This window comes from Lactuca sativa, chromosome 3 (genome assembly GCF_002870075.4).
Source record: "Lactuca sativa cultivar Salinas chromosome 3, Lsat_Salinas_v11, whole genome shotgun sequence".
Taxonomy (NCBI): Eukaryota; Viridiplantae; Streptophyta; class Magnoliopsida; order Asterales; family Asteraceae; genus Lactuca; species Lactuca sativa.
This window is the reverse complement of record NC_056625.2, coordinates 111,757,046-111,781,745: the sequence shown is the minus strand read 5'-3', so window position 1 is coordinate 111,781,745 and position 24,700 is coordinate 111,757,046. Positions and strand designations below refer to the sequence as shown.

At 41.4% G+C, this 24,700-nt stretch overlaps 1 non-coding gene across 1 annotated transcript; it reads left to right on the top strand.

Moving 5' to 3' along the window:
* Window positions 1–24,025: 24,025 nt before the first annotated feature.
* On the top strand, window positions 24,026–24,132 carry LOC111916164 (small nucleolar RNA R71). The gene has a single exon (XR_002858444.2). It is a non-coding gene; the product is annotated as a small nucleolar RNA R71 (small nucleolar RNA).
* The last annotated feature ends 568 nt before the right edge of the window (window positions 24,133–24,700 follow it).

Sequence of the window (24,700 nt, the reverse complement as noted above, 5' to 3'; positions counted from 1 at the left end):
CCACTGCTCCTAGTTCAAGATCGTGGGTCGTGTAGTTAACCTCGTGTGTCTTCAACTGTCTCGAGGCGTAGGCGATGACCTTACCTCGCTGCATCAGGACACATCTGAGCCCTTGATTCGATGCATCACAATAGACTACGAAGTCTTCTATTCCTTCGGGAAGGGATAGTATTGGTGTGGTGCACAAGGCTCGTTTGAGCGTTTGGAACGCTCTTTCTTGTTTCTCTTCCCAGTCAAAGGCCACGCCTTTCTGGGTTAGGGTTGTAAGAGGTTTCGCTATTCGAGAGAAGTTCTGAATGAAACTGCGGTAGTAGCCAGCGAGACCTAGAAATTGACGAATTTCTGTAGGCGTCTTAGGTGCTGACCAGTTCTCAATGGCTTTAATTTTGGATGGGTCCACGTGGATTCCCTCTTTGCTTACCACGTGTCCTAAGAATTCGACTCTCCGGATCCAAAATTCACATTTCGAGAACTTCGCATAAAGCTTCTCTTTTCGTAATGTCTCTAGAACTTGTCGCAGGTGATCGCCATGCTCTTTCTTACTTCGGGAGTAGATCAGGATGTTGTCAATGAAAACGATGACGAACTGATCCAAGTAAGGTCGGCATACTCTATTCATCAGATCCATGAAGACTGTGGGTGCATTGGTCAATCCGAATGGCATCACCACGAACTCGTAATGTCCGTAACGAGTTCGGAAGGCTATCTTCGGCACATCCTCCTCTAGCACTCGTAACTGGTGATATCCAGATCTTAGATCAATCTTAGAAAAATAGTTCGCCCCTTGCAGTTGGTCGAATAGATCATCTATGGGAGGCAGAGGGTAACGATTCTTGACCGTCAGTTTGTTGAGTTCTCTGTAGTCAATACACATATGGAATGATCCGTCTTTCTTCTTAACGAAAAAGACCGGTGCTCCCCAAGGTGAGAAACTCGGTCTTATAAAGCCCTTTCTGAGCAGTTCGTTAAGTTGACCAGAGAGTTCCTGCATCTCAGCTTTAGCTAAGCGGTAGGGCGACTTGGCTACTGGGGTAGCTCCTGGGACTAAGTCGATTCTGAACTCGACCTGTCGTTGCGGAGGTAACCCGGGTAGTTCTTCTGGGAAAATGTCGGGGAAGTCGCTCACTACAGGGATGTTCTTTAGTTCTTTCGTTTCGAGGCTCGTGTCGACGACGTGAGCAAGGAATGCATGGTATTCCTTACGCAGATACTTCTATGCTTGAATACTTGATATGATGCGAAGACTTGCACCGGGTTTGTCGCCGTAGACTATAAGAGTTTCGTTAGACGGAAGGTTTAGACGGACTGCTTTCTCGTAGCACATGATGTCGGCGCAATGAAGGCTTAACCAATCCATGCCAATGATAACGTCGAAACATTTTATTGAGACTGGCATGAGGTCGATTGGGAATGAATGGTTATTTAGAGTTAGGGTACAACCTAAGTATATGCTACTCGTACTTTCAGTTTTTCCATTAGCCATTTCTACTGTGAATAGTTCTTTGAGTGCGTGCGGTGGTTGATTAAGCATGCGAGCAAATTTATGGTTTACGAAGCTTCGCTCCGCTCCACTATCGAACAGAATGCATGCATAGGAGTTATCGAGGAGGAACATACTAGTCACCACTGTCGGGTCAGCAACTGCTTCTCTGTGGCCTATAGCTAGTACCCTTCCTGCTCCACCAACATTCTTTGCTTTGGGGCAGTCCCTCTTATAGTGGCCTGCTTCGCCACATCCATAGCAGGTCGGGCTCGCGCCAGAGCCAGGGACTTGGTTGATAGGTTGTGCCGGGAACTTACAGAAATGGAAGGTGTGTCCTTTCCTGTTGCAGTTAGAGCACTGCATTTCACGGCAGGTGCCGTTGTGGTGGTAGTTGCATTTGTTGCACTTGGGCGAACTTCCAGCATACCGACCCACCGGAGCAGTAGTAGTAGCAGCAGGGGTTATTGCGGCATGTATTGCCACAATTTGCTGCTTTTTGGCAGCCTATTGCTTCTTCTTTTCATCCCAAAATTTCCGCTTAGTATCAGCGAGTTTGGAGGGTTCCGGGATGGCTAGGGTGGTTGTGGTTGCAGGGGTTTTGACTCCATGGTCAATGAGTCGTTGTGCTAATCGTTTGGCACTGTCGAAAGTAGTGGGGTTTGATGCTAGAACATTCCCCTGATACGGAGGCACTAGCCCCCATATGTACCTCTCGATCTTCTTCCCCTCGGTGGGAACCATATTGGGGCAGAGGGCAGTATAAGCGACCACGTTGGTGCCCTTCATCGTCAGGTTCCAAAGTTCCTGCTCCAGTTTCTGTATCTCGCCCCTCGGGCAGTATTCCTCAGTCATGAGGTCTTTCATTGTTTCCCAGCCTATGTCCTTGGCTACGACGAGAGTTAGTGCCTTAACATGGCCGTTCCACCATGTCAGGGCCTTTCCTTCAAAGGTGCATGCGGCGTACTTGACTTTACTCGCCGCAGGGCATGAACAGATTTCGAAGACTGATTCAGTCTTCTCGAGCCATTGCGAGAGGGCAATGACTCCGCCGGTGCCGTAAAAAGGCTTCGGTTTGCAATTTGTGAAATCCTTGTATGAGCACTCTCTCGAGCGCACAGGGGTTTCAACCGTGGTTGATTCCACAGGGGTTCCACCTCTGCTGGCATCAGAAGAGTGATACTGAGCCATGGCAGTTGCCACTGCTGCAGCTACGGCAGCATTCAGAGCTAGAGTATCGATGACCAGAGGCGGAGGAGGTGGTGGTGCAGGATTATTCCTGGGAGATTTGCGAGGAGGCATCTTTCAGCTATAAGTTTATAAAGATAAGAAAAATGGTAAGAATCAATTTGTAAGCAACGTGAGAGTGACACATGGACTAACTAACCATAGCCCAACAGTTGAATGAGTGTTTGAAATCACAATAAGAAATATTAGTAGGAAAGCACAAGTGTATAGATTTTTCTCACAGATTAGATAGATTTCAATAATACTGGTATTACTGATGTAATAAGTTTAGGGAAAATTGACCTAACAGTAGGTCTTACATCATACCATATAGAAAAGTTTGACAGTTCTTAGATTCCTAATTAGAGTACTGAAAGTTAGGAATATTTTACAGACAAGTGCTACTTAGAGCACAGATGTTAAAGGCTATTCTTTAATCAAAAGACAGAGATGTACTAGACATCATCTTACGGCGGTGGGAATTCCCCGGGCGAGCCCTGAGGTCGGACACTTGACGAAACACCTCTTGAAGGTGTCGATCCTAAGCCCTCTGACGAGCTCGAAGTTCCTTTTCAGCTCGTGAGGTAGCCAGCTGCTACTGCAGGGTTTCATTGGTTCTCCGGGTCCATTCCATGTCTTCTTCAAGACAACGGATGCGGACTGTGTTGACACCTGAGTTGGCATCAATCTCCATGACTCGGTCGATGACTGCTCGACCTTGCTCGACTTTACGAGCTATTCTGCGGATAATGACAGGCAGAGCTCGGTCAGCAGAGCCACCATCGCTGACGTTGTAAAAGCTTCGGTCCCCAAAGTATCATAACGGTTGACCCTGTTCATCACTCCAGCGATTCAAGTTGTTTGCCCACAAGGGAGTAGGACCCGGAAAAGCTGGTCGAGGGTTGTTGTTCGGGGCTTGACCTACGCGCGGTAGGTTGTTGACTTCAGGCTCGGAGTCGGATCCATCAGAAAAGCCTTCTGCGAGGTGATCATCCAAAGGGATTGGATGCTCATCTTCGGGTTCTTCATCGATCCACCAAACATTGCCTTCATTTGGAAAGTACGGGTCGCCGTGATGGAATCCAGCCATTTAGATCTACGCGAGAAGAGAGGTATAAGAATATAGTATACGTGTAACTAGTAGTACAAAATACACCTATAGTATTTTAAGTTTAAGTTCTACTGATCTTCTTGTGGTATTGTTGGTAAGTTTTTAGACTTGTTAACCTATCACAACCATTCTAGGGCATATGCTAATCACTCCTAGGACCAGCATAGTTGATCAGGCTATGCCATTCCCAGGACTGACCATACATCCCCGAGCTCACTTGTGATATTTAACAATCGTAATACTTTTGTTCTTGTCATTGTGACACTGATTTTAGTATGAATGCAGACTAGTATACTTAATTAAATATTTTAATATTTTAAAGTATAGACTCTTGGTCAGAGTGCTTTAATCCCTAATGGGTTTATAGTTTAGTATATCTTTTATGGGTTGATATACTTGATTCACTATAAACAATGCTCTAATACCAATCTGTCACACCCCAAAACCAAGAACGGCGGAAACGTTCTGGGGCGGAGGACATCATGTAAAGTATCACAACACAGTAAATGTAAATAAGCAAACAACATCATCCATTGCATTAAATATATAATTTTAATACAAGCGTGTTCTGTACAGTTTTAGACACCAAAAATATAAGGTAAATCAAAATAATAATATGATGAGTCTTGAATGCGCTCCATCTTCTCAAAAGCTGGCATCGGTACCTGTCTACTGATGACCTGAGAATACAAGTTATTTTGAAAGAGTTTATCAGCATTAAGTTGGTGAGTTCATAAGTATTTTAGTGTCGGTGTTTGTTAAAAACGTTTGAACGTGTCTCAAGTATAAGTTTGTAAAATGTATGTAAGTGTTTGTAAAAGTTTGAAACTCTCAGAAAAACCTATATTTTCTATTAAAGTAGCCTTCTACCAAGGCTTAACTGTTTTGTATGTTCGTTTGTTGTAAAAGTGTGTAATTTCCCAAGTGCAACTATCTTTTAACAAAATATAGTTTGTACATTAAAGCTCAAGTGAGGTTATCACTAAAAATATGTAATGGGTAAATCATTGTAGTACTGTAGCTTAGTTTTATAGTAACTACTGCTGTACTAACTACCTTAAACCGGATTTATATTAAGGTAAAATGTGATAATTACACCATGCTATCGACTGGTAACAACGACATACGAATGGTCGTAATAACGGAATGACGTTTGGCACCCGCAGACCTACAGGTCTGGCTGTAGCTAGCAGCAAGGTGTAGGATAGTCAATCCAGTATAGATCTATATGCAAACTCACGCTCTCCCTCCAAGAGAATTCTGGCTACAACTCGGGCCATGACATTTAAGGCATGCTCCGATACAGTGGATCACAATTGTTAACGTATTAATGTAAGGGTAATGTTTCTCGTTCTAGTATAGTTGTATATGTTCTCTTCCTAGTATAGTTGTATATGTTCTCATAGTATAGTTGTATATGTTTTCTTCCTAGTATAGTTGTATATGGACTCATGAATGAACTGACTCATTGATCTAGCAGTTGTAATACTATGATCCTGTGTTACCCCGATGGTAACTTACTAAAGTGTGTCTAGTACGTATGAATATGGAAGTACTTTTATGTCTATATATGTATATTTGATATATAATTAATATTGAAATGACCTTCGGATGGTCACCCGAAATCCCACCAGACCACATCCAAATCGAGAAAAAGGAAATAGGGCGGATGGCCTTCCTAAGCCCTTTAAACATTATTTATACATCTATACATATATGGGCATGCAATTTATAATATAAAAGCATAAATAAGTTTTTATAAGACATTTGAAACATAAGTATTATTCTAAGAAAAAATCGACTTGATGTCAATCTATAAAACAATTTGAAGGCATAGGTTTGATAAAACAGTTTAAGAATAAGGAACATTTGTTTGAATCACAGTTGTAAATAAGTCTGAAAAGTAAAAGGGTTTGTAAAACATTTTGAAGTGAAACAGTTTGATAGACTGTCACACCCCCAAACCTGAACGGCGGAAACGTTCGGGGGCGGATGACTTCATGTGGTAACGTAACAAATGAATACATAGTAAAGAAAGCAATACACCCATCATATATATAATTGAAAGTTTACATTTGTCAAAAGTTACATGTTCAAAACCCAATTACAATATGATGTCAAAATACGAGATTAAACTGGCGCCGCAACATCCCTTCATCAAAAACGAAATGAATACCTGAAATTACTGATTTCCTGGGACATACAAGTAATTTTGAAAGAGTAGATCAGCATTTAAGCTGGTGAATTTCATAAGTATTTAAGTGACAATGTTTGAATGAAATGAAATGTTTTATCTTTGTTTGTTTGTGTTTAGAAAATCCTATATTTTCTACTAGTATAAAAGTAGCCTTCACTCAAGACCAATGTTTGTTTCCAAAATGTATGTAAATGTAAAATAACCAATGAGTTTGAAAACCTTGTAAATCAATGCATTTTTAATACCCCTTGTGAGTTTTATAACCATACTATTGACTCTGAATGCCTATACACAACGTTCTTTAGGCATTGGAATGTTATGACGTTTGTCACCCCAAACGGTGGACTGTAGCTAACAGTCAGGGCGCGGGTTGTCAAGCCCGTATAGATCTATACACAAACACCATGCTCCCCCTACAAGGGATTCTGGTATATAATACAGGACTTGAAATGTGTACTCGAACGTACATGAAGTTAGTGTCTCACAAAACCGTGGTATAAAAACAGATCTACTTGTTAAAATGTTACGTTTGTTCTTGTATACGAAAGTAAACTTCTTGAAATATATGTTTCTTAGTACATAAGAGTTAGAAATCTGTTCGTAAACTATACCTATTATAGTTTTCAAAAAGTGTGTCTTGTTTGTTTAGAAATACCTAGAAAAAGAATCACTTCTTTATGAAAGCATAGATTTTTGGTGTAGAGTCTAAGATAGAAAAGAATAATCTAAGAACAGTTTAGTTTTATACAGGCATTACAACAACTTTATATTTTAAAAGTTCGAATGCTATTGTAACATATGTTATATATATATAAAAGTTCCTTAAAGGTTTATAAATCGCATGTGATTTGAATATATAACAATATATAAAAGAGTTTCTTTATGTAACACACGATAATACTCGTGTGTTTTACTTGTAATCCCCCCCTTGAAAGCATATAAAAGTATTTAGAATAATTAAAACGGTTGATTAAGGGGTATGAAACTCACTTGAAAGTTTTGGAGATAGCGAGATGGAAAACCGGGCAGAGTTTCGTCTCGGGAAACGGATTTTCCTCGGGATTCTCGGGAATCTCGGGAGTAAAATCGACCTTCGGGACTTGAGCCAAAAAGACCAGAGCTTCGGGTTTGAACGGACACGGAAAACGAGGCAAAGTTGAGAGAGAGAGAGGAGAGAAATGAGCCCTTTCTTTGGAAACCCTCGCATCCTATTTATAGTAAGGCTGGTCTGCCTCGGTACGCGGGGCGTACGCTCGTACACGCGTACGCGTACGTCATGCATGACCGAAGCCTCGACTGCCTCGGTTCGGATGGGACGGGTTGCTGGGTACGCGGGTCGGATGGGACGGCGGGTCGGACGGGTCGGGGCTTCGGACGAGTCGGTTTCTTCGGATAGCGCGACGTGGATGATCAGAGACCAATCCTCTCGGTTACGCGGGGCGTACAGGGGTACGCAGCGCGTACATCGGCTGAGAACGCTGACTCCCCTTCGGATAATATCCGAATTTTGAATAAAATAAATAATTAATTTATTTAATAAACTTCAAAAATTCATATCTTCTTCATACGAACTCCGTTTTCGATGGTCTTTATGTCCTCGCGTAGGTGAGACTACGCTCTACAACTTTCGTTTAGACTCCGTCGGCAAATTCCGAAACTATTTTTTTTTATTATTTATTAAAAACCCATCGTGTTTAAGGAATTTCTTTGAAAATTCATAACTTCTTTATCTGATGTCGGTTTTTGCCAGACTCTTTACCACTGGAATACCATTGTCGAGACCTTCGATTCTCGTTTAGGTCATTCCGGCCAAAAGTCGCTCGATCTCCGATTCGAGTTTTTAGCTGTCTGTTGCTAAGCCGAATTTGGAAAAAATCATAACTTCGCTATATGAAGTCGGATTTGGGCGTTCTTTTCACGTACGATCATGGTTCAAAGACATTTAATCATAGAAGGAAATTAAATAGAACTTATTTGTACATTTTATTATGAAAGTAAATTTTTATTATTCAGAAGTGGTTACAATACTTGACCCATTTTGGTCGTTACAAGGAGTTGAAATATCGGGTTGTCACATCATCCCCCCGTTAGAGAGAGTTTCGTCCCGAAATTTAAAGTAGTAAAGATACTAGTGAACAAGAAGGAGATGAGGGTACTTTTGTTTCATCTGATCCTCGCGTTCCCATGTGAATTCAGGTCCCCGCTTGGCATTCCAGCGAACCTTCACGATGGGTATGCGACTTTGTTTTGTTTGTTTGACCTCTCGGTCCATGATTTCTACTGGTTCTTCCATAAAGTTGAGGCTCTCGTTGATCTCGATCTCGTCGAGTGGAATAACAAGAGTCTCGTCGGATAGGCACTTTTTCAAGTTTGAGACGTGGAAGGTTGGATGGATGTTACTAAGTCCGCGCGGTAGGTTAAGCTTGTAAGCCACAGGGCCGATTCTGGCAAGAATCTCGAAAGGCCCTATGTATCTTGGATTTAGTTTCCCACGCTTTCCAAATCGTATTAAACCCTTCCACGGTGAGACCTTTAATAAGACGTGGTCTCCTACCTGGAATTCCAAAGGTTTCCTCCTTTGGTCAGCGTAGCTTTTCTGTCGGTCTCTTGAGGCTTTCAATCGTTCACGAATCTGAACGATCTTCTCTGTTGTTTCACGTATGATCTCCGGACCTGTGAGAGTGCTTTCAGGAACTCTTCCTCTAGCTAACTGGGTATCGCCAACTTCAGTCCAGCACAGAGGGGATCTGCACTTTCGACCATAGAGGGCTTCAAACGGAGCAGCCTTTATGCTTGTATGATAACTATTGTTGTATGAAAATTCGACAAGGGGTAAATGAATATCCCATGCCTTTCCAAAGTCAATCACGCAGGCTCTCAGCATGTCTTCTAAAGTTTGTATTGTTCTCTCACTTTGTCCGTCTGTCTGTGGGTGGTAGGCTGTACTCATGTCTAGCCTAGTTCCCAGGGAACTTTGTAGTGACTTCCAGAATCTTGAAGTGAATCTACTATCTCGATCGGAGATAATGGATATCGGAACACCATGCAGTCGCACTACTTCCCTTAAGTAAGTTCTTGTAAGCTTCTCCATTTTGTCAGTCTCCTTGATGGGTAGGAAATGTGCGGATTTGGTCAATCTGTCGACAATGACCCATATGGTATCGAGTCCACTTGTTGTCTTGGGTAACTTGGTTATGAAGTCCATAGTAATCCGCTCCCATTTCCATTCCGGTATCTCTGGTTGTTGTAGTAGTCCTGACGGTTTCTAATACTCGACCTTAACCTTAGCGCAAGTAAGACATTTACTCACGAAGGTAGCAATTTCTGCTTTCATGTTAGGCCACCAGTAGAGTTTCTTAAGATCCAGATACATTTTATCTGAACCCGGGTGAACGGAATATCTTGAGTTGTGAGCCTCGGTCATGACTACGTTTCTGAAACCACCATGATTTGGGGTCCAGATTCGGTCCATGAGATAGTAGGCTCCGCCACCCTTGACTTCTAAATTCTTCTTCATTCCTCGCAGGGATTCACCCGCCACATTTTTAGGTTGCAAAGCTTCCAATTGTGCTTCCTTAATATGTGTGGATAAGTGGGAATGGATAGTCATGGTCAGAGATTTGACCCTCCGACCAGTGTATTCCTTTCGACTGAGGGCGTCGGCTACTACGTTGGCCTTGCCAGGATGATAACGAATTTCGCATTCATAGTCATTTAGTAACTCAACCCATCGTTGTTGTCGCATGTTGAGTTCCTTCTGATCGAAAATGTGTTGAAGGCTCTTGTGATCGGTGAATATAGTACTCTTTGTTCCGTATAAGTAGTGCCTCTAGATCTTCAGAGCAAATACCACTGCTCCTAACTCGAGGTCGTGTGTCGTATAGTTCACTTCGTGTGTCTTAAGCTGTCGGGAGGCATAAGCGATAACCTTCCCTCTCTGCATAAGAACACAACCAAGTCCTTGATTTGAAGCATCGCAATACACTACGAAGTCTTCTATCCCTTTGGGGAGGGATAGTATCGGTGCGGTGCACAAGGCCTGCTTTAGTGTCTGGAATGCCTTCTCTTGTTTCGCTTCCCAGTCAAAGGCCACACCTTTCTGGGTTAATGAAGTAAGAGGTTTCGCAATGCTCGAAAAGTTCTTTATGAATCTGCGATAGTAGCCAGCTAGACCTAGAAATTGACGAATTTCTGTAGGTGTCTTTGGTGCCGACCAGTTCTCAATAGCCTTAATTTTGGAGGGGTCCACGTGTATACCTTTCTCGCTAACAACGTGACCTAAAAATTCGACTCTTCGAATCCAAAATTCGCATTTAGAGAACTTCGCATAGAGTTTCTCTGTTCGCAGTGTTTCTAGGACTTTTCGTAGGTGCTGACTATGCTCTTCCTCACTTCGAGAGTAGATAAGTATATCATCGATAAAGACGATGACGAACTGATCCAAGTAAGGGCGGCATACCCTATTCATTAGGTCCATAAATAATGCTGGTGCATTGGTTAATCCGAACGGCATCACCACGAATTCGTAGTGTCCATAACGAGTTCGGAAAGCTGTCTTTGGAATGTCCCCCTCTAGAACTCGTAATTGGTGATATCCGGATCGTAGGTCTATTTTGGAGAAGTAGTTCGGCCCTTGAAGTTGATCGAATAGGTCGTCAATACGGGGTAGAGGATAGCGGTTCTTGACAGTAAGTTTGTTCAGCTCTCTGTAGTCGATGCACATGAGGAACGATCCGTCTTTCTTCTTTACAAACAAGACCGGTGCTCCCCAAGGTGAGAAACTTGGTCTTATGAATCCTTTGTGAAGGAGTTCATTAAGCTGACTGGAAAGTTCCTGCATCTCTGCTGGTGCAAGACGATAAGGCGACTTCGCTACTGGGGTAGCTCCTGGAATTAAGTCGATTCTGAACTCGACTTGGCGTTGCGGTGGTAATCCTGGTAGTTCTTCTGGAAAGATATCGGGAAAGTCGCGTACTACCGAGATGCTCTTGATGTCCTTCAGTTCTTGACTTGTATCGACGATGTGCGCTAGGAATGCTCGACAATCCTTCCGCAAGCACTTTCGAGCTTGGATGCACGAAATGATGCGAAGGTTTGCACTAGATTTGTCGTTGTAGATAACTAATGTTTCGTTGTTAGGGAGGTTAAGACAGACTGCTTTCTCAAAGCACATGATGTCGGCGCGAAGAAGACTCAACCAATCCATGCCGACTATGACGTCGAAACTTTTAATTTGAACCGGCATGAGATTGATTGGGAAAGAATGGCCGTCTAATGTTAACGTACAGCCCATGTATATGCAATTTGTGTTTTCAGTTTTTCCATTGGCCATCTCTACAGTGAATGAATTTTCTAACCTGCTAGGTTTAGGTTTAAGTAAATGAATAAAGTTTTGACTCACGAAACTTCTCTCCGCTCCACTATCGAATAATATGCAAGCGTATGAATTATTGAGAAGGAACGTACCAGCAACTATAGTTGGGTCAGCTACAGCTTCGTCGTGGCCTATTGCCAAAACTCGTCCCACACCTCCGGTGCCTGCTGCCTTAGGACAGTTTCTCTTGTAGTGGCCCACCTCGCCACAACCGTAGCAAGCCTGCCCTACACCCGCACCGGGAACTCGAGTGATCGGCTTTGCGGGTTCCTTGCAGAAACGGGCTGTGTGTCCTTTCCTGCTGTAGTTGGCGCACTGCATATCTCGACAAGGTCCATGGTGGTGGTAATTGCATTTGGTGCATTTTGGAAGGTTGCCTATATAGGGCTTTGTTGGGTAGGTATTTGTAGGGGCTGTAGCAGGTACAATGGCAGCATTTACTGACACCAGTTGTTTCTTTGCGGATTCTTGGGAAGACCCACCCTTCCCTTTAATCCACGCTCTCTTCCTGCCATTGTTGTTGTTGTTGTTGTTGTTGTTGTTGTAGTTGTTGTTGTTGTTGTTGTTGTTGTTGTTGTTTGCTTTCTGTGGTGCTGGTGCAGAAGTGGTTGAGTTCTGATGACCTCCGTAGTCGATCAGAGATTGTGCCAGTTCCTTAGCACTTTCAAAGGTGTCAGGTTTAGAAGCTAACACGCTTGATCGCATTTGGGGCGTCAGTCCCCAGATGTACCTTTCTATCTTCTTGCTCTCGGGAGCAATCATATCTGGACAAAGGATTGCCAGTTCGCAGAATCTGTTGGTATAAGTAGCGATGTCGGTACCCACCATTCCGAGAGTCCATAGCTCGTGTTCAAGCTTTTGAATTTCTCCCCGTGGGCAGTATTCTCTCATCATCATGGCCTTCAAGCTCTCCCAGCTTATGGAGTTCGCCACGATTAGGGTAAGTACTTTAACGTGGCCATTCCACCAAGTTAAAGCTTTATCGAGAAGGGTGAAAGTTGCAAAATTGACCTTGTTGTGCTCGGGGCAGGAGCAGATTACAAAGATTGCCTCCGTCCTTTCAATCCACTGCCTCAGGGCCATCACACCACCAGTACCATAAAACATCTGGGGCTTGGCATTAGTGAAGTCCTTATAGGTGCATTCTCGAGGTGGTCCATGACTCTCGCCATGGTTGGATGGGTGTGTGCCAGATCCCGAGCCATTAGCACTTGAGTTATTGATCTGTGACATGGCAGCTGCCACCGCTGCGGTGACTGCTGCTTGAAACATTATAGCATCAAATTGGGGTGGTGGAGGTGGTGGTGGTATAGGTGCTTCCTCACCGTTGTTTCGCCTTGGATTCCTACGCGGAGGCATCCTTCAACTATAGATTGAAAATACAAGGATAAGAATTTCATAGAATGGAAAATGTATGTGTCTCATGAACTAAATCGCTATAGTTCAACAACAGATGATAGTATGAGTCTTAAAATAGAAGAATGAAAGTTATTTGTAAGACTGAAGGTATGAAACAAGTATTTGGGTTCACAAAGACCATTCAAGGTTCGAACGAAATACTCAACATAGTAGTAATAGTGCCACTTATATTAATATAAAAGTTGTTACAACGATCATGAAAATTTGACCCCTACAAGGGTATCCGATTACAAAGTTCGAGAAATTTAAAGACTTTTAGCCGAGGTCCTAAGCTATAACAAAATTTGAGTCCTTGACAAGCACTACTTGCGTCGAAGGTTGCGCTTGGAGCTTGACTCCGTATCTGATTGCTTTGACTCCATTAGACGCCTATCGAAAGCGGCTTGTTGTTCCGTTAGTTCGGCGAGGGCTGCAATCATTTGCGCTTGAAATGCTTCGGTTTGGAATTGAGCGTTGTCTTGCATCTTGTCCAGCCTACGGATGTCAGATGTGTGAACCTGCACTTCCATGTTGATATCCCGGAGTCGACTAGCTTGTACTCCAGACTGATAGGACTGATTGGCTAACTTTCCCACCATTACCGGGAGTGCTCGATCAGCCGAACCTCCGCCGCAGACATCATAGAAGTCCCGGCACATGCCGTAGGGAGGGCGTAGGTTTTGCTGTTGGCTCCAATGGTGGAGGTGACTTCCCCAGACGGGAGTCGGTCCTTGAAAGTTCCTTACGAAGACGGGAGGTTGAATGGGTGGTGGATCGATAACTTCCGGCTCTGAGTCGGTACCGGAGTCATCACCCACTTCTATGGGTTCCTCGTCCTCTTCGGGATCATCTTCGATCCATCCTCCGTTGCCTTGGTTGGGAAAGTAGGGGTCACCAGGGTAGTGAAATCCAGCCATTTGACTGTACGAGAAATAGGGTTATAAGAATTGAATAAAGTCGGAACATGTAAAACATGTAAGTTAAACTAGTTTAGATAGCAAATACTCCTATAGTATTTAAATTCTTGTGTTTGATTCTTGTAATGGTTTGGTAAGTTTTGACTTGTTGCTTACTATGATCATTCCTCGATATACGTTGGTCCAATCTTGGGCAAATATAGTTGATCATGCTATATTTGTCCAAAATCTGATTACATATATCGAGTCTCAATCGTAATGTCAACTTGTCTAAATACTTGTATAGTTGTATAACATGAAAATAGTTTGTGGTATGCATGTAATTGTACTTAAATGAACTATCAATTTAAGTTGAATGAAATGCTGTTTAAGTGTAAAAAGAAAATTTGTTTTGTCAGAGAGTATTAGTCCCTTAAGCATTTATAGTTTGTATATCTTATGTGGTTCGATATACTTAGTTCACTATAAACATTGCTCTGATACCAATCTGTCACACCCCCAAATCTGAACGGCGGAAACGTTCGGGGGCGGATGACTTCATGTGGTAACGTAACAAATGAATACATAGTAAAGAAAGCAATACAACCATCATATATATAATTGAAAGTTTACATTTGTCAAAAGTTACATGTTCAAAACCCAATTACAATATGATGTCAAAATACGAGATTAAACTGGCGCCGCAGCATCCCTTCATCAAAAACGAAATGAATACCTGAAATTACTGATTTCCTGGGACATACAAGTAATTTTGAAAGAGTAGATCAGCATTTAAGCTGGTGAATTTCATAAGTATTTAAGTGACAATGTTTGAATGAAATGAAATGTTTTATCTTTGTTTGTTTGTGTTTAGAAAATCCTATATTTTCTACTAGTATAAAAGTAGCCTTCACTCAAGACCAATGTTTGTTTCCAAAATGTATGTAAATGTAAAATAACCAATGAGTTTGAAAACCTTGTAAATCAATGCATTTTTAATACCACTTGTGAGTTTTATAACCATACTATTGACTCTGAATGCCTATACACAACGTTCTTCAGGCGTTGAAATGTTATGACGTTTGTCACCCCAAACGGTGGACTGCAGCTAACAGTCAGGGCGCGGGTTGTCAAGCCCGTACAGATCTATACAAAAACACCATGCTCCCCCTCCAAGGGATTCTGGTATATAATACAGGACTTGAAATGTGTACTCGAACGTACATGAAGTTAGTGTCTCACAAAACCGTGGTATAAAAACAGATCTACTTGTTAAAATGTTACGTTTGTTCTTGTATACGAAAGTAAACTTCTTGAAATATATGTTTCTTAGTACATAAGAGTTAGAAATCTGTTCGTAAACTATACCTATTATAGTTTTCAAAAAGTGTGTCTTGTTTGTTTAGAAATACCTAGAAAAAGAATCACTTTTTTATGAAAGCATAGATTTTTGGTGTAGAGTCTAAGATAGAAAAGAATAATCTAAGAACAGTTTAGTTTTATACAGGCATTACAACAACTTTATATTTTAAAAGTTCGAATGCTATTGTAACATATGTTATATATATATATATATATATATATATATATATATATATATATATATATATATATATATATATATATATAAAAGTTCCTTAAAGGTTTATAAATCGCATGTGATTTGAATATATAACAATATATAAAAGAGTTTCTTTATGTAACACACGATAATACTCGTGTGTTTTACTTGTAATCCCCCCCTTGAAAGCATATAAAAGTATTTAGAATAATTAAAACGGTTGATTAAGGGGTATGAAACTCACTTGAAAGTTTTGGAGATAGCGAGATGGAAAACCGGGCAGAGTTTCGTCTCGGGAAACGGATTTTCCTCGGGATTCTCGGGAATCTCAGGAGTAAAATCGACCTTCGGGACTTGAGCCAAAAAGACCAGAGCTTCGGGTTTGAACGGACACGGAAAACGAGGCAAAGTTGAGAGAGAGAGAAGAGAAATGAGCCCTTTCTTTGGAAACCCTCGCATCCTATTTATAGTAAGGCTGGTCTGCCTCGGTACGCGGGGCGTACGCTCGTACGCAGCGTGTACGCGTATGTCATGCATGACCGAAGCCTCGACTGCCTCGGTTCGGATGGGACGGGTTGCTGGGTACGCGGGTCGGATGGGACGGCGGGTCGGACGGGTCGGGGCTTCGAACGGGTCGGACGGGTCGGTTTCTTCGGATAGCGCGACGTGGACGATCAGAGGCCAATCCTCTCGGTTACGCGGGGCGTACAGGGGTACGCAGCGCGTACATCGGCTGAGAACGCTGACTCCCCTTCGGATAATATCCGAATTTTGAATAAAATAAATAATTAATTTATTTAATAAACTTCAAAAATTCATATCTTCTTCATACGAACTCCGTTTTCGATGGTCTTTATATCCTCGCGTAGGTGAGACTACGCTCTACAATTTTCGTTTAGACTCCGTCGGCACATTCCGAAATTATTTTTTTTTATTATTTATTAAAAACCCATCGTGTTTAAGGAATTTCTTTGAAAATTCATAACTTCTTTATCTGATGTCGGTTTTTTCCAGACTCTTTACCGCTGGAATACCATTGTCGAGACCTTCGATTCTCGTTTAGGTCATTCCGGCCAAAAGTCGCTCGATCTCCGATTCGAGTTTTTAGCTGTCTGTTGCTATGCCGAATTTGGAAAAAATCATAACTTCGCTATATGAAGTCGGATTTGGGCGTTCTTTTCACGTACGATCATGGTTCAAAGACATTTAATCATAGAAGGAAATTAAATAGAACTTATTTGTACATTTTATTATGAAAGTAAATTTTTATTATTCAGAAGTGGTTACAATACTTGACCCATTTTGGTCGTTACAAGGAGTTGAAATATCGGGTTGTCACATAGACAGTTTGAACGGTGATAAAATCACTGGTTTCCCTAGTTATTAATCACATGTGATTTATGCAACCACATGTGATTGAAGCAATAACTATAAGTATTTAACTTGTATCCCCCCATAAGTATTTAAAACATTTAAAATCATTTCAAAGGTTGATTAAAGGAGTATGAACTCACTTGAAAGTTTGATGATAGCGAGATGGAAAACTAGACAGAGTTTCGTCTTGGGAAACGGATTTTTCTCGGGATTCTCGGGAATCTCGGGAGTAAAATCGACCCTCGGGACTTGAGCAAAAAGACCAGAGCTTCGGGTTTGAACGGGCACGGAAAACGAGGCAAAACGTAAGAGAAAAGAGAAGAAATGGGCAAGTTTTTCGGAAACCCTCGCATCCCTTTTATAGGGGTGCTGAACCGCCTCAGTACGCTGGGCGTACGAGGGTACGCAGCGCATACTGGGACGTCATCGCTTACGCACTTCGGATGGGAGAGCATAGAGGAGTAGGGGCAACGTGGACGATCCGAGGCCCTTGATTCGAGTACGCGGGGCGTACGAGGGTACGCAGGGCGTACTCCGGTCCTATCTGCTGACTCCCCTTCGGATATTACCAAGAATTTATATTTAAATTTATATTTATTTTAAATAAACTTCTAAAATTCATATCTCCTTCATACGAACTCCGTTTTCGACATTCTTTATATCCACGCGTAGGTGAGACTACGCTCTACAACTTTCGTTTAGACTCCGTTAACAAATTCCGAAATTATTTTTATTATTTAATTATAAAATGACGTGATTAAGGAATTTCTTTAAAAATTCATAACTTCTTTATCTGACGTCGGTTTTTGCCAGACTTTTCACCGCTGAAATACCATTGTCGAGACCTTCGATTCTCATTTAGGTCATTCCGGCCAAAAGTCGCTCGATCTCCGATTCGAGTTTTTAATTGTCTGTTGCTAAGCCGAACTTGGAAAAATCTTAACTTCAATATACGAAGTCGGATTTGGGCGCTCTTTTTACGTACAATCATGGTTTAATGACATTTAAACATAGAAGGAATTTAAATGGAACTTTTTGGACATTTTATTATCAAAGTTAATTTTATTAACTCAAAAGTGATTACAATACTTGACTTTTTAGGTCATTACAAAGAGTTGAAATATCGGGTTGTCACATGCTCGCTTCTTGGGCCGCGGATGGAATATAAACTCCATTGGCAATTGTGCTCCACCACCTTGATGCATCCTCAATATTTGGTAAATCCTTTTGACATGCTTCCATAAAAATTCCAAAGGCTTTTGTCATTGCCACATTTTGCTCATACAAATCCATTTGCCATGCTAGTTCTACCACACTACATTCCCGGAACTCACCCCCAAGCATGAAAGTAAGAACATTTGTATCAAAATAGTCTTCACTCCCACGGAACTTGATAGTTGAATAAAACTCCCAACATAATTCCTGGTTTACAGGTTCTTGCAATCGGAAAAGTCTCATCCAAGCATCACATGTAATCCTTACTCCATCTTGGATGAATACCTTGGTGAGATGAGGATTCATTCGTTCAACCAACCCCCATTGCTCTAGACAAGACCAATCTATTTCATTTGGCAAGTAGAACTCCTTCTTTTTCAGTTTCTCCAGTTTCCTTTTCCATGCTAACAATGTGGATTTTGAACCAATTTGTGGAAAATCAAGCCATGGACAACCCCTTTGACTTCCTTTAGAACTTTGGGCCCTATTTCTGGACATGATTCTGCAAAACCATAAATCACAGAAAAGCAAACAAACATAAACAATGTTAAAAATAAAATAAATCAGCATCCCAGCCTCGTGAACTCGTCGAGTTCCTGCAGAACTCGTCGAGTTTCGCAGAAGGTCCGAAAATAATTTCGATCTCCAACTCTTCTAAACTCAAAAATTACTTCATGGGTTTGCTTGGGGTATATATTTAAGCATTAATCCATGGAAAGAACTAGCAAAACCATCCTAATTTAGCCTAATTCGAAACCCTAATGTTCTTATGACAACTCAAAAATTGAAGAACTTTAAACCATCTTGTGCCTACATAAACCAAAAATTGGAGCTTTAATAAGTAAAAGGAAAAGACATCTTACCTTGAGAAGAGATTTAGAACAAAACACCAAAAGTGAAGAAGTTGCTTGGGAGGTTCTCTTGGCTGCCGACGTGAGGGAAAAATGAGGGAATGGTTTTAATTTTACGGTTAACACTTATACCCAGCAATAAAGAAATATTATTATTATTATTTTTATTTTATTTTATTTTATTTTTTTATCGGAAAAACTAAAAATCGCGATTTTTTTAAAATGGACTCGTCGAGTTTTTGGAATAACTCGACGAGTTTTTCTTTCTGTATGAAAAAAAAAATATTATTTCTAAATAAAATCACAAAACACCCCACACTCAGCTTTGATAACCATCCTAGCAATCATTTAAGCAAAATCTGAAGATGAAGACTAAAAACACAACGAAAAACATAAAAAGAAAATAAATAAAATACTACAAGAAAAAGAAAACAAACTCAATTGCCGGGTTGCCTCCCGCAAGCGCTTTGTTTTTGAGGAGTCTTTAGCTAGACTCCTTTCCACCTTACGTTGCAGCGGTTGCCTCTAAATCAAGCCCTTCTTCAATTTCCACTTCCTTTGGCCTGCCCTCCTCATATCTTTTGATCCTATGCCCATTTACCTTGAAACTTATTCCATCTTTATTCCACAATTCAACTACCCCATATGGAAAAACTTGTTTAATTGTGAAGGGTCCGGTCCAACGAGTGCGTAATTTTCCTGGAAAAAGTTTGAGTCTTGAGTTATATAAAAGTACTTTTTGCCCTTCTTCAAATTCCTTATTTCCCTTCAATCTCGCATCATGCCATTTCTTTGTCTTATCCTTATAAATCAACGAGTTAGTGTAAGAATCGTTCCTTAGATCCTCCAAGGCATTCATTTGCAAGAGTCGATTGGTACGCAACTCATTGGGGGGAAAATTGCACATTTTCAAAGCCCAATAGGCTTTGTGCTCCAATTCCACTGGTAGATGACAACTTTTTCCATAAACCAATCTATAAGGTGTTGTTCCAATAGGTGTCTTGAATGCAGTTCTAAATGCCCACAATGCATCATCTAACTTATCTGCCCAATCTTCCCTATGGTTGCCTACCGACCTTTCCAAAATTCTTTTGAGGGCTCTACTTGTTATTTCAGTTTGGCCATTCGTTTGCGGATGATAAGGTGTTGAAAGTCTATGGCGTACACCATATTTTTGCAAAACCTTTGCTAGTTGTTCATTGGCAAAATGGGTCCTTCTATCGCTTATCAACGCCTTCGGTACTCCAAACCTAGAGAATAAATTCTTTAAAAATTTCACCACTACACTTGCGTCATTTGTTGGTAGCGCTCGTGCTTCGGCCCACTTTGATACATAGTCCACTGCCACAAGTATGTATTTGTGCCCTTTTGATGATGGAAATGGCCCCATGAAATCTATACCCCACACATCGAAAACTTCACACACTTGGATGCTTCTTTGAGGAATTTCATTCTTTGCAGAAATATTTCCTGGTCGCTGGCACGCATCACACTCTCTCACATAGGTGGCAGCATCCTTAAAGATTGTGGGCCAATAGAATCCTGCATCAAACACCTATTTGGCAGTGTATTGAACTCCATGATGTCCTCCTACAGGCCCATTGTGGCAATGTTCTAGAATGTCGTGGATCTCCTTTCCAAACACACATCTTCTGATGATTCCATTTGCACATCTCCTAAAAAGATATGGCTCATCCCAGAAATAATATTTAATTTCTGACATGAGTTTCTTTTTCTGCTGATGAGTTAGCCCTTTTGGAAGAAAGTCCCCAGCTAAAAAGTTTGCAATATCTGCCTACCATGGTTCTTCTCCCATTATTACCATCAAATACTCTTCTGGAAAACTATCCCCATTACCCTTGTGGTCAGATGCATCCCTTTCTGGATTCTCTAATCTTGAGAGATGGTCAGCCGCTACATTTTCCATTCCTTGCTTTTCCTTGATCTCAATGTCAAATTCTTGAAGTAATAACACCCACTGGATCAACCTTGGTTTTGCGTCCTGCTTAGCAAATAAAAATTTAATTGCAGAATGGTCAGTAAAAACAGTGGTTTTGGACAATATAAGATAAGGACGGAATTTATCAAAAGCATAGACCACGGCCAATAACTCCTTTTCAGTTGTGGTGTAGTTTTCTTGAGCCGGATTCAAGGTCTTGCTAACATAATAAATTGGTTGAAAATGTTTATCGACTCTTTGACCAAGCATAACACCTAAGGTAAAATCACTTTCATTACACATAATTTCAAACGGTCAATTCCAATTCGGGGCGATAATGATCGGGGCGTTAGTTAATTTTGTTTTCAATATTTCAAAAGCATTTAAACATTCTGTTGAAAAACTAAAAGGTGCATCTTTTAAAAGTAGCTGAGTTAAAGGTCGAGTTATTTTAGAAAAGTCTTTTATAAAACGACGGTAAATACCCACGTGACCCAAAAAACTTCTAACGCCCTTCACATTGGTTGGTGGTGCTAGTTTAGCAATGGTGTCAATTTTCACTCGATCCACCTCAATCCCCACCTTGGACACTTTATGACCTAACAGAATGCCTTCTTTAACCATGAAATGGCATTTTTCCCAATTCAAAACTAAATTGGTCTTTTCACACCTGGCAAGCATTAAGTCAAGGTTAGTAAGACAATTATCAAAAGAAGAACCAAACACGGAAAAATCATCCATGAATACTTCCATATACTTCTCCACCATATCGTGAAATATTGCCATCATGCATCGTTGAAAAGTCGCAGGCGCATTGCACAACCCAAAAGGCATTCGTCGGTATGCAAACGTTCCACTAGGGCAGGTGAAGGTAGTTTTCTCTTGATCATTCGGATCGATTGGTATTTGGAAATAACTTGAAAACCCATCTAAAAAACAATAATAGCAATGACCAGATAATCTTTCAAGCTTTTGATCAATAAAGGGTAAAGGGAAATGGTCTTTGCAAGTAGCATCGTTTAGCTTTCGATAATCGATGCATACTCGCCAACCGGTTATCGTTCACGTAGGAATAAGCTCGCTCTTTTCGTTCTCCACGACTGTCATTCCTCTTTTCTTCGGCACTACTTGAACGGGACTTACCCACGGGCTATCGGAAATTGAATAAATGATCCCCGCATCCAATAGCTTTACCACCTCCTTCTTAACTACCTCTTGCATATTTGGGTTTAAACGCCTTTGATGTTGCAGCACTGGCGTTGCTCCTTCTTCAAGAATTATTTTATGAGAACAATAAGAAGTGCTTATCCCCTTTATGTCGGTGATTTTCCATGCAATGTCGTTCTTTCTTTTCTTCAAAACCTTCACTAATTGATCTTTTTCAATTGGGGTGAGGTCCGATGCAATGATCACAGGCTTCTGCTCACCTTCTTCGAGAAATGCGTATTCTAAGTGTTCTGGTAACGTTTACAGTTCCAATTGTGTGCTCTGATCACCGAACACGTCGAGTTCTGGAATTAAACTCGACGAGTTTAGAACAAAAGTTTCCTCATATCCTGATTTTTCGTAGAAACTCGTCGAGTTTTTTGTTCTGTTGACTTTATCAGTTCTTCGTATTCTGATTCTTCAAGAAGTCTTTCTAATTCTTTCATATCTCTCTCAGCATCAAAATCATCTTCTGACGTCGAAATGTGTTCGCTTGTTTCGTCTGCTTTCCATTCTTCTAATAATTCTTCCAAGAAATCTACTGAAAAGGCAGTATCATCACTACACTTCGAATGTTTCATGGCTTAATCCATTCCAAAAATAACTGAGTCTTCCCCCACTCGAAGGGTAAGCCTTGAGTCTCGTATGTCTACTATGGAACCCGTGGTATTCAAAAATGGTCTTCCAAGGATTATTGGCACTTGATGGTCCTCCTCCATATCTAGCACAATGAAATCTTCCGGAAAGACAAACTTATCGACTTTTACCAATAAATCTTCACATATACCTCTCGGGAATGTCACCGTCTTGTTTGCTAAGTGGATCGCCATTCTGATTGGTCTCGGTTCCGGAAGGTTTAGCTTTTTAAAGAAAGAGTATGGCATGAGGTTCACACTTGCCCCCGAATCGGCCAATGCATAGCTAGTGGCTAAATTCCCGAATTGGCAAGGAATGGTTAGGCTACCCGGATCACCTTTTTTCTTTGGTAGTTTGTTTAACATTGCGGCTGAACAGTTCTCATTTAAGACTACCTTGGATGCTTCCTCCATCTTCTTTCTATTTGTGAGAAGTTCTTTTAGGAACTTTGCATACTTTGGCATTTACGCGACTGGTTAGATGAACGGAATGTTGATTTGTAAGACCTTTATGTGCTCCAGGAACTTCTGGTAGTCTTCATTCTGCTTCTCTTGTCGAGCTCGGCCCGGGAATGGTAATGGTGGCTTAAATGGCTCAGCTTTTGAATTATTTTTCTCATCAGGCGCGGAACTTGTCGAGTTTCTATCAGGAACTCGACGAGTTTTGTCTACTGTTGGCGAATTCGGATTTTCTTGATCTTTTTCTTTTGCCTCTTTTTGATCTGTACTTGGGATTGGAGTGAGGGGTGTAACTATCTTCCCACTCCTTGTTGTCACTATGTTAATATGCGCGCCTTTTGGATTTTTTTCCGTGTCACTAGGAAGCCCGCCTGGTGTTCTTTCGTTGAATTGCTTGACAAGTTGCCCAAGCTGTTTTTCAATATTCAAGATTGAAGCTTGCTGATTCCGGAGCAGAGCTTGTTGATCCATCATCATGGTTTGGTGCTCCTTCATCGTCTTTTGTTGATCTCTAATGGCTGCATCGGATTCATCGTGCCTTTTCTCGGAAGCACTAACGAATCGAGTTAACATAGCTTCAAGATCTGTCTTCTTCTCTTGCGCCGATTCTTCTTTTTGTTAAAACATGCGTACTTTTTTCCTATACTTTTCCTCCTTTGCCTTCTTGTACTCGTCGTAGGGGAGCCATTCCTTCTTGGGCTTTCGCCAATCATCATCAAACCTATCACCACTCGAATAACAAACTTGTGCCTTCCGGTTGCCGTTCTCATCAAGATCGCAAGCCTTAGTAAGATGGGGACCGCTACAATTGTCACAACCCACCCTTATGGCATGGATGGATTGATCCATCTTTGTCATCCTATGATCCATACTTTCTAGTTTGGCCATCATTGCTGCCATGTCATCGGAAACTGAGTTAACCACGCCTCTAGCTATATGGTTCCTTGGATTATGGTATTCTCTTGAATGTTTGGAGAATTCTTCCACCAATGTTTTAATTACTGCTGGTGCTTTCTTCGTGAGGGGTCCTTGGGAGTCTAATAATTGCCTGGTTGTGACGTTCATGCCATCATAAAAGATAGAAACCTCTTGTTGCACGTTTAGGTCGTTTTGAGGGCAATTTCTTATTAACCCCTTATATCTTTCCCACACCTCATAGAGTGATTCTCCCGGCAATTGCTCAAAGTTAGCAATTGCTTTCTTCAATTTTGCAATCTTAGAAGGTGGACAAAATTGGTCAATGAACTCCTCGCGCATCTTTTTCCATGTTGTAATGGATCCGGGGGGTAAAGATTTCAACCGTTCCTTCGCGGCTCCTTTGAATGTAACCGGTAACATCCGTAGTAAGACAGTATCGCGAGGCACATTTTGCATATGGAAATAGTCAACAATGTCCATAACTTCTTCAATATGCTTGTAGGCATCTTCGTGCTCCTTTCCATGGAATGGAATGTCTTTTAGTTGTGCGAGGATGTGACCCTTCAACTCAAAATTGGCGGTAGCTGGAATTGCAGGTTGCACGAGTCCCAGCCCGGTACCATCTCTTATGTGCTTCTTGTAATCTCCCATCGGTATGTCGGCGATGTCGGCCATATTACCTCCTTGATCGGGATTGCTTTCTTCACCAAACGTGGATGTGTCGGATTCGATCCCTTTTCCTCTTTGTTTGCGAATAATCAACTCCGGATTGTCTACGGGTGGTATTAGTGTAGAACTGGAGCCTCGGGTCATAAAAACCTGAAATAAAATAGAAAAACAAGCATAAAACGAACAAAAA